This window comes from Vidua chalybeata, chromosome 3 (genome assembly GCF_026979565.1).
Source record: "Vidua chalybeata isolate OUT-0048 chromosome 3, bVidCha1 merged haplotype, whole genome shotgun sequence".
NCBI classification, from domain to species: Eukaryota; Metazoa; Chordata; class Aves; order Passeriformes; family Viduidae; genus Vidua; species Vidua chalybeata.
The window spans coordinates 74,293,621-74,304,965 of record NC_071532.1 but is presented as its reverse complement, the minus strand read 5'-3'; positions in this window follow the sequence as shown (position 1 = coordinate 74,304,965).

The window sequence follows — 11,345 nt, the reverse complement described above, 5'->3', positions numbered from 1 at the left end:
TGTCTGGGCTGTAACTTAAGTAACTTAAATCCTTCAGTAATTATAATAATTTAAGGAGCTTGGGGAAGTGGAGGACAAAGCAGAGAATAGTCTCCAATTTTGCTCTTAATTTTTTTGCTCAATTCTGAGAACCACGTATATTCATCCCATATGCTAGTTTTAAGAAAGGAATGAGACTCACAACATTTCTCTTCATTTGAACTCTCCCATCCATAATAGAACCAGCAAACTTCTTCTTGCAGTTAATATTCTGGACAGGGAGGCTATGTCCCGTATTACTGAAATTGATAAATTCTTTTTAATTTGTTTCCTTTTGTTCTGTCAACCAGGAACCAAGGGCAAACAATATTTCCTGGATTTCCTAGAGAGAAACTATAAACTTTTTTCCCCACTCTCTGCCCTCCCCTACTCCCAGTTCAGTGTTTCCCATGCTTCCATGATTAGAGTGTAATAAAAGAAGTGTAGTCCTTCCCCCATTCCAATTCCATCTGTGCCTGGTTTTGGAAATTTGCTATTGTATCACTTTCAGCCTAGATTTATATCTACTTCAGTTACTTGATATAATTTTCAGTAGGATCTCTATGATACATCCTGGTATATCTGTTTCAAAACAGTTTTTTGTACTGATAACATAGGAATTAAAATTAGCAATGTTAGTTTTCAGCAAATCCTTTAGGATCCTTACATTACAGTCTAGAGAAACTGGCTGGAATCATTTTCCATTGTCTTTGTGAAGGAAACTACAGTGAAGGAATCTACAGTGCAGTGTCTGAGCGTGTCCAGTTTTTTGTTTAACTGCACTCTAAGAAAAGAATAACAAAATAGGACTTCTGCCACAAGCACCTTTCTTTTGTGGTGGCACAAATTTGGTAATCTAATTCTGTGCATCATGTTAGAATTGTTGCCATTCATTCATTGGCAAATGTGACTTCTAGAAGATGCTAGAAGTGAAGATGGACAACCTAGATGCTATTTATTAGAAACATTTTAGTTTCTTTTTATCCAGAACCAAAATCAATGCCCCATGAACTTAATCTTATGAAATTATTTTTATAATAAAAGAGGTTTCTGAACTGAAAACCAATAATGAATGCTACACAGATCCTCCAGTTAAATAAAAATATTGGTGAAAAACTCATTTATCATTGAAAGAAAGCATTACATTAAATAAGACATTATTCCGATTTACCACTGGAAAATACCTGTGTTGGAATCCCCTTCTCTGAACTGGTAAGTAACTTCAGCAAAGAATGAACATGAAATAGTACTTTAAAACAAAATTTTCTCTTCAGTCATTTTAATGAAAATATAAGAATTTTACTGCTGCACATAATTTTTAGTTCTCTCTTTAAAATAGTTGCTACCCTATTTTAATTGCACCTGGGATTATCTAAGTTTTCAAATTCTCTGTAAGTTCCCTTTGTCCTAAATATGCCATACCATTTTTTGAACAGCATTAGTAACTCAAGAGTGACTTTCACCTGTGGAGGCCTTTACAATTCACACCCCTCAGAGAGGAAAAAAATGTCCTAAGAACATCCCTGAATGGGGAAAATGCTCTACTGAGTTGGACTGTGGATCTTTTTTTCTCAGAGGGTGGCGAGAGACCCTCTCGCCAAAAGACATCAGGTATTTTGATGGCATTAAATGCCATCTCTCCTCCAGATATGCTCATTGAAGTTCCTGCTGTGCTTTTCCCTCTGCACTTTTTATTTATACGCTCCCTAACCAAGACCCTTTCAAGTTGCAGGATCTCCTCATCAACAGCTTCCTGGTCCTATTGGTTGTTCATGTCACCAGAGGAAGGAAGCTGGATGGAGGGATCCTGGTGACAGTGGAACCTGGAATATTCATTTCATCATTCTCCCACATCTCCAGGCAGAGCATCACTGGGCAGCATCCACCTGCTCCTTGGTTAACCTTCAAGAAGTGATGAGTGATGTCAGGGTTTCTCTGCTTCATGCCCTCCTCCAGTTCCCTAGCTCTGAATTTTCAGAGCTGTAATGCTTCCCTTTCTGTCATTTGTTGTTTGTGGTTGTCTATTTTTTGTTCTTGTTTTCATTACCTATAGCCCTCTCCCTCCCTTGGGGGTCTTCAAGGTTTTGCTTATGCAAGATTCTGTTTTTCTAAACAGAAAAGCAAATAGAAACAGCAACAGTAGGAGAAACTATTTACAAAGTGCACACAAGCTTGGGCACTGTCTTTAAACTCTTCTTTGTACTCCCCTAGCTTCTGTGGCTCTTACAAAGGTAAATCCTTGCCTAGTCCTTTCACTGTCCTTTTTTAGGAATTGTTGTACATGAACTTATCCAATTCCTGTCTGAACTTATTGCTGGGATCTGCTTCCACAACATCTTTTGGCAGCAAGACCAGAAATACACTAGCCACTGGAAAGTAATGTGTTATTTTTATCTGTTTTAATTTAATTCCACTGAATGAGCCAAACTCTGAAAATTGATGAAAAATATTCATCCTTATAGCCACCTTCATGATTTTATGAAACTTGAAGTTTCACCACTGCCTTCTCCCAGTTGAAAATTTTTGAGTTTGATCTCCTAAGATAGCCTCTCCCTTTAATAATTTCAGTTGTCTTCTGTGTATCTTCCCTACCTTTTTCATGTCCTATTCCAGATATTAAGACCAATTTCTTTTTAGGTCTCGTGAACTTTTACCGTCTTTTGTATAATGCATGAACATGTCTATTGATCCCAGTGCTATAAGTCTTCCAAAGGAAAAGCTCTAACTGGAGTGAAATGGAATTCTTATTTAAATAAGCTCAAACATATCTTTGTTATAAGGTAGATAAGGTGAAAAATCAGTAGATCCTAGCTAGGCAGACAATAAAGGGAGCAAATTAGAGTTGTTTTTGGATCAGTACGTGAGACCCAAGATTGAAAAGCCAGCTGCTTATTTTGGGGCTGGTGATCTCCATGCTGAGGATGGAAAGAGGAGAGGAAGGAGTGTTCCTTAAAATCATTGAAGTCTTCATACATTCTGGGTTTTTTTCTTAATTTCATTTCCAATTTTCAGATGCAGAAGTGCCAAAAGTGAACAACTAGGAGAGGTTTTTGTGACAGCAGCTCTCTGGCCGCAGAAAGCAATGCACAACTTTTCCAGGCATTGTCCTGGGGAAGGCTGTAAGAAGATCAGAGAAAAAATGATGAACAATTCTTATCTTCACTTGCTGCAGCTGTTGTTGTGAACATGTAGAATGTGTTATGGAGATTTGTTTACCAAAGGATGGTTTCTTAATTGGCCAGTGGTGATGGTGTTTGGATTCAAGGGCCAATTGGGTCCGCTTGTTCGTGACTGTCTGTAAAGGCGAGGGGTTTCTTAATAAGTGCAGAATAATAAAGTGCTTGATCAGCCTTCTGAGAATCATGGAGTCAGTGCTGATTATTACCCAGCTGGGGGCCTGTGGCGAAAGGTTTTATCAGAGGCTTTATGACATTGAACTCTTTGTGTGTGTATGTGTGGAGATATCCCTCATATGATGCACTCCTTGGCTTGAAGGCCTTGCACTAAAGTTCAAAGAGACACAGGTTGAGGAAAGAATTTTTTTAAAATCTATTTTCCTTAAATAAGTAATTGCTTTCTAGAAATGAGACATTTTGAAAATTATATTTTTCTTGGCACATTAGCTCTTGTCAATTCACTATTCATATCAAATAACAATGTAGGACACCTGTAAAGGCAATTGCACAGACAGCAGACTATTCTCTTATAAGGTTCTTTGCTGATTTAGTTTTGTATTTTAAAAATCCAGACATTTTAAATCCCATTTTATAACAAATAAAAGAAGGTGCTATCTTTTGGGAGTTTTTAGGGAATGTTGTAAAATATCCAAAGAATACATAAAATACCTATTTAAAAATTAATATTTTCACATTGTTCTATTCTTATGCATGCCCATTACTGGAGAGGAAAGGATTGGTAATATGAAAGCCCTATACCCTTTTGAAGCAACTCTGTATTACTAAAAGTAAACAAGTTTGAAGAATGAATCTTTTACTAATGATCAGCATACCCTCTCCATTTTTGTCTTCAAATAGACCAGCTGACTCCAGATCTTAATTTTTTTTTTTTTTTTAATGCAGGGAGGAGATGATTACAGCAAAACTGTGTTTTAACTAAAAAAACTTGATAAAGCCATCCTTTTTTCAATTTCACATCATGTCTACTGAAGCATATTTCTCCAGATTGCTCTGCATAAAGTCCTTTATAGTATTATGATCGATGCCTATAAGTACACAGGCAGTGAGATGGCAATCACCGAAGAGGGAGAAGAGCTGTGAATAAATTTAAGGTTGAAATTTTGAACATTTCTAATAATCAGAAGAATCAGGTTCTGGAATAGTTTTTCAGCAGAAGTCTTGGTAGGATGATCTTGGTAGAGACATATGTGATTTCTAGCTCTGCCAACTTAATCACAAGACTGTAACACAGTCTGCAGTCTTTATTTTTTGTGCAGAACCAAAAAATAAAAACCCCAATCCTGAATTCCATAGTCTAAGCATCGAACTGTCGGTGTGGGACATAGCTGCATTTCTAATTTAGGGAATGAAAGGAAAAAAATCTACATTTTTTCTCTACTACACCTTGTGTGTGAACTCTTACTGAGCTGTGGATTATTTAACATAATTTTCATGAAAGCATCGGTGGATGTTTTAGACACAAATGTTTTTCTGCTGGAGGGCACTGCCGTCAGAGTAGAGCTGGCAGAAAGGCTCATACAAGAGTTTCTTATTTTCTTCAGCAAAAGGTCAGCCAAGATTAGCTCAAAATACATTAATCAGTAGGTTAAACTATGCCAGCTGACTTTGTGCAGAAGTAGATTAGGAGTGCCCACAAAGGCCATCCCACAACTGAGCTCCAGAGGCAAGTGAACTCAGAAAGAAAGGACAGCTTCTGCCATTTCTGTGGTGACTGACACAGCTCAGTAGCTGTATCCATGCAACCAGTTATTTCTGCTTCCATCTGAATTACAGTCTCCTTGCAGAGAGGACTGTTGAAATATTAGGCTTGTAATATTTCTGGTCAGGTTGAAAATGCTGTGCTTCCAGATATATGCATTCTGAGATGCTTTCCTGTGGTGCACTGAGAAATGCCTGATAGATGGAAGGAAAAATCAATGGGCAATACAGACTTGTGCTTGCTTCCATGCTGCCCTGGTGCCCATTTCTTCTTGGCCTGTTTGGATGGTTCTGTACCACACTGCTGGTCCTTGTAAGTGCTGAAACGCTGCTGAATGGGTGTTTGACCCCCTGACCAATGAATGTCAGTAGATCTTCACAGGAGCAAGAAGTAAGAAACGTGTACCAGATGATAACATCTGCTTTCCAGCAGTGAGTGACTTATGAACTTCCTAAACCACTTGTTCTTCCTAGGAGTTACATCCCAACTGCTGTGTTTATTAACTACACATGAACTTTTACTTCAGTGTTGATTTTTTGAGATTATTTTCTACTTTGTTTGAAATCTGCTTATGCTTTTATCTCATGGCAATGAGTTCCACAATTTAATTATACATTAAAAGAAGGACTGGTTTGCAGGACTTGCAATGCACTGTAGCTACACATTCCTCAAAGCCTGCTTGCCATTTTAGCGCCCTCGTTGCAAAGTTCCAGCCTACAGGGACACACAGAGAAACTAGAAATGGAAAAGATCTATTGTATCACAGGGTTAGCTCCAGCTTTAATAGAAAATGTTTCAGTCACAGCTTGACATGATAACATCAATGTACTTAAAAGATACAGCAGGTCTCAGAACAGTCTGCAGGGTGTGAAAACAAAGACTTCTACAGCCCCCAGGGTGTTTTTCCTCAACAGAATGAACAGGGCAGGATTCATGCTAGAGCTGCTGTGAACATCTCTATTGGAATAATTGATATTTTGAGTAGGCTTGTCATTTTCCTGACCACTGTGGTTCTAAAGATATTTCCTGTCCTTCTTCAACAGTTGCCAGACTAACACTGTGTGCATTTCCTTGTATAGGCATTACAGAAATTACATTGTTGTATTAATGAACCACAGATTGTAAGTATCTTCATGGGGAATACAAGTGGTTTTCCATACCATAAACATTGGTTAAAGAAGAGGCAACAAATTGGTGACAGTTTACCAGTCAGTTTAGAAGTAGAGCTCAGTCTTGAAACAATGAAGGTAGTAACTCACTGTGGCAATTTTCTCAAGATTAAGCAGGATTGTTTCTCACTGGAAATTACTTGATCAATAGTGGGTTTCTTATTTTTCCCCTAAGCTGCTTCTGTATTTCAAAAGAAATGGGAAATTAAGGAAGCATTACATCACTTTATTTTAGATCAAATTAGTGTATCACAGTGGTCATTTCTAAGATTATATAAATTATGAAATAAAAACAAAAGAATAACTCAGAATAACCATGAATGATTGAAAACCACAATTTCCTCTGGAATAATTCAGAATAAATAAAGATCTGCTAGTTTAAACAAAAATTCCTTCAGAAACCTGCTGAGGGCTTTTCCTAACAAACAGCAACATCAACACTGCAGATTTATATAATACATTAATTTAGTGCCTGTCCAAAGTGGTATAAAGATGATTTATGGGAATATTTCATACACTTCTAAAAAACAATCTCTTCTTGAATAGAAAAATTGTAATTATCAACAATAATACACTGTATTCTGGATCAGTGGTGTGTTTTCTGGGTATCTGAATAATTCCATCTGTAGGCAAAATATATGAGCTGCTGTCCATTTTCCTCTTCTCAGAAAATAATAGGAAACAAATGTTGAAGAAAACGCCTAACTATGTGCTAAAAACATTCCTCCAAATCAATCCTCAGTATTTGATTAAAATATCATAGATTTTACATTAACACAGATATTTTTTTCTCAAAGAGGAAAACTATATTATGTTTTTTTTTTTTTTTTTACTCAGGAAGTTTTAAATCATTCAGTCCTGTTATTGGATGAAAAGTTTTATTTTCATCCTTTTTTAAATGGAAGTTTCTAAGCCTTATGATTGTAGAGAAAATATTATAAACCTGCAGCAAAGCTTCAGTAATTGTAAACCAAATCAACCCTAGGATCCCCATACTTCTTTTAAAATTGTATGATGCTTGAGGGCATTAATACAATTCTTGACAACTGGGACAAAAGACTTTACCATGCTTGGAACTGAACAGTATTGTAATTCCTACCTCTTTGCAGCCATTTGTTGTGATGAGAAATGACTTAGATGGTTTTATAGCCTCACTTTGCATTCCAACAAACTCATACAGATTAAGTGACTCCAAAGTGAAGATGTTACTTATTTTTAAATGTATATCCTTTGTTCCAAAGTGCTCTCAATTAATGGGAACGTTCAGTGGTATGCTGAACAAAGACAAAAAGCTTTTGTAACAGATAAAATTTTGAAAAACTCAGTAAGTCATCACATCACCTGCCTGAGTTTATTTTACCTAGATAGAAATGCCATACACATTTTAATTAGCACAGTATATACTGTTGCTAGGTTTTAAACCAGGTTCAGGTTTTTAATATCTGATAATATGTGTAGCAAGAAGAGTAAATTGCCAGTTATAGTTAGCTGAACACAAAATTGGCAAAATTTAGTGTAGGGCAGTTACTTAAAAGAACTCAATTCTATCAACCCAGATCTCAAAGCTCACCATAGGTTTTTTATACACTTTCAAGCATTATAAGTGGCTCTGATTTATATACATTTCTAACTGAAGCAAGCCTTCCAGACTGCACATGCATGAAATCCACCTACTAGGCATATGGGGACTGTGGAGCAAATAAGATACAAGCAGCTCCACAATTGTGCATTGACTTTGAGGAAAAAATGAATGCCTAGTGAAGCATTAGCATCAGCACAAAAGTTTTGGAAGTCTGGTCAAAGCTGCCCTTCTCCACTCCCACTGAGAATTCGCATAGTTAAAAATAGTAGTTGTATCCAATATTCCTATTCTTTTTTTTTTTTTTTTATACTCAACATTAATTTTTGGTGTAATTCTCTTCCAGGTGTTTGTGTTCTACAAAAGGTTTTTGTTTCTAAGTACATGTTCTGCTCTGGTAATTATCCCTCCTGCACTGTAATTCAAGCCTGAAAGTTGATTTATTCTCCATGTGTTCTTGTTACAATTAAATGTCTCGCCTTTATAACTGACTTACATCTGACAAAGCTGATCTAAACAGTTGCAGAAATGTCTCATTGCCTTCGCAGTTATGAGCCCAATTAACTTGTCAGCATTTTCCAATGGTTATTTACTACAGATTTACCACAGCTCTAATCAGCTACAGAGGCAGGAGAAAGACAATTGGGGTAGGGAGTGTCTTTCCTTGCACTTTTCTAGTAACAAGTGGATCCTCATGACACAAGTATTTCTGGATCTGTAGGAGTCAAAATGGTAGTGGATCAGAAAATCATAAAGAGGCTTGTTCAGTGATTGTGATCTGACTCTGAAGCCTACTGAAATTAGTTTTTGTATGAATAATTATTTTATTCTTGGTTATTTCTACAGCCACATTTAAAAATTAGATTATCAGATTATCCCATCTGTCTTAGCATACTTCAGATGTCATTGGTGTGCAATTTGCTACTTAAAGACCAGCTTCTGCTAGCTTTGTTCATCATATCTCAAAATACCACAGCTGCATGGAAAAGGTGAAAACAGAACAAAATGACAACATAAGCTATTGTTCTGATAGCATTAATCCCTTTCATAATTTGCTTTTTGCATGTATGCTGTATCACCCAAACTAAATTACTGTAGAATCCTCCTAGGGAAGTATCACAATTAAAGTTGTGTGATTTAAATACAGCTAGAGACAGCAGAGAGCAGGTCAGTGTACATTGTATTTTCTGGAGCTGTTGAAAAGTCCAAAGATCAGAAGCTGTTGATCTAGCCTGACACATTTACAATAAATACTGTGTTCAAAACACCTTCATTCTTTTATGAGACAACAAGCAACTACTCCCTTTGAGAGGGCTCTGCTCTCCCACTGCAGATCTGTTTTCCTCACTGTAACCAGAGCAGCAGAGCACTCCCTCCTGGCAGAGGGGCAAGAGCAGCAGCAGCATTGGTGCTGCCAGAGGTTCCCAGCAGCCTTCTCCAGCTCTTAGGTCCATCACTGCCCACTAGTGACATGATGCTGCCATGGTGTTGGTGGTGCCAGATGGATTGGGAAACACATTCGCTGTCGGAGTGCATCAAAACCTGTGATGTCCAGAAGGTTTGGCACTCTTTGTAAAAAGGCATCTCTGTGAGTGTGGTTATTTTCAAACCTTGCTGTAGTGAGGGGAGATGGTTTGGGTCTGGGAAAGTATGTATGGTGTTCAAACACAAAAGCATGTTGATCTGTCCAGAGATAGGTCAAGTTGTAATCCTGGTTTTAAGATAATTTGAGTTGTAATTTTGGTTTTAAAATACCTAGGAGTTACATGTAATGAATATAAAACAGCAGTTGTTTCTTTTCAAAGAGGGCGCTGTGGCTGAATGGAAACCGTGGTAACTAGGGTGGCATAATGCTGCTACCTTGCTCCTGAGTGATAAAAATGCACACAGAGTAGGTTTTGTGCTTAGCAACAAAAAGGTTGGGTTTTCAAATAGCTCCCTCTAGCCCTCCATTACAGCTGCCACCCTTGTCCTATGCAGTATGTATCCCAAGCTTCATACTTTCATGTTCATTAATCCTTTAGGCATTCAATAAGCAGCAGAAAATACATTTCACACAAAAGAAAGTAATTTAATTTTTTTGGCTATTGCTTCAGAAGAATACAAAACTCAGATCTCTTCCCTGTAGAGCTGTTGTGAAGTATGACTCATCCTTGCCCAACATGTTGGATGTTCAATTTAATTAGATATGTGCATCTAAAGATTGTTGTAAACACTTGCAGTTAATAGCGTATTACTCCCTATTTTACAATGGGAACCATAAGCAATCCTAAAACATTTAATACATTAAGCTGTACATTTTAAGTCATGTTAGGGCAGCACACTGACAGAAATTAATTAGGGAAATTCTCTAATTAGCATATGTTGGCTGCCTTACAAATCACGTTGGGATGAAAAATTGGAATAATGCAAATTTTAATCTACAATGATCCTTAAATATTTTCTAAACACTAAATATTGTTACACAGATCTTTGGTATCTGCCTATATGGTAAATCTGGATGGAGCTCCAGTTTATTTATAAGAATGAGTGAAAAGAGATAAAGTATTGCTAATTTCTTGTTGGTACATGTGAAGTGCATGTGGTACAAAATAGTTTGGGTTGGAAGGGACCTTTAAAGGTCATTTAGTCCAACCCCTCCACAATGAGCAAGGACATCTTCAACTAGATCCAGTTGCTCAGAGCCCCATCCAACCTGACCTTCAGTGTTTCCAGGGATGTGGCAGCCACCATCTCTCTGAGCAACTAGTTCCAGGGTTTCATAACCCATGTCATAAAAAGAAAATATTCCTTATATCTAGTCTGCATTGACCCTCTTGTAATTTAAAGCCATTCCCTATGTTTTTATCACTGTCTGCCTGTGTAAAAAATCTGTCCCTTTCTTTCTTAGAGGCCCTCCTTAAGTACCAAAAGGCACCTATAAGGTTTGCCCAGAGCCCTCTCCAGGCCTCTCCAACCCCAACTCTCTCAGCACTTACTCATTAGGAGAGGAGCTCCAGCCCTCTGATCATCTTCGTGGTCCTTCCCGGGAGCCATTCTAACAGGTCCATGTCCTTCCTCTGCTGAGGACCCAGGCTGGATGCAGTACTCCTTGTGAGGTCTCACTAGATTGGAGTAGAAGAGTCCTCCCTTGACTCGCTGGCCACACTTCTTTTTCATTTCACATACACATTTCTTCCTCAGTACAGGCAGGCGAAATGTCTTTATACTTAGCTGGGATCTAACCAACCCACACACCAGTGCCAGCATATGACACAGCACACATTGATGATCCAGAGACTTTACAATCTCTCTCTTGGGAGATTGTAAAAAAGAACAAGAATATTATGTCTTTCCAAATGTGGCTTAGCATACTTGAGTAAGCTTGACTGCTCTCAAAATCTAATATGAGAATGATAATATCATGTGGTATTTTTTGTGTATATGTCTTTCTCTGCTGTGCAGAAATGAATCATATTTGTCTGTAAGCAACATATCTTTTTTTCTGTTTTCAAAGTTCACTGACATTTACTGACTCAGGATGTACAGTATTTCATAACCATAATGCTGTATCACCATGTGTTAAAAGGAAGGCTCTAGGGTGTTGCACTGACTTTATTAACATCATCTGTACTTTAAGAGTGTTTTCACATGGTCAAATCAATAGCACATGATTTAAACATTATCGTGCCTGTCACTGCTCA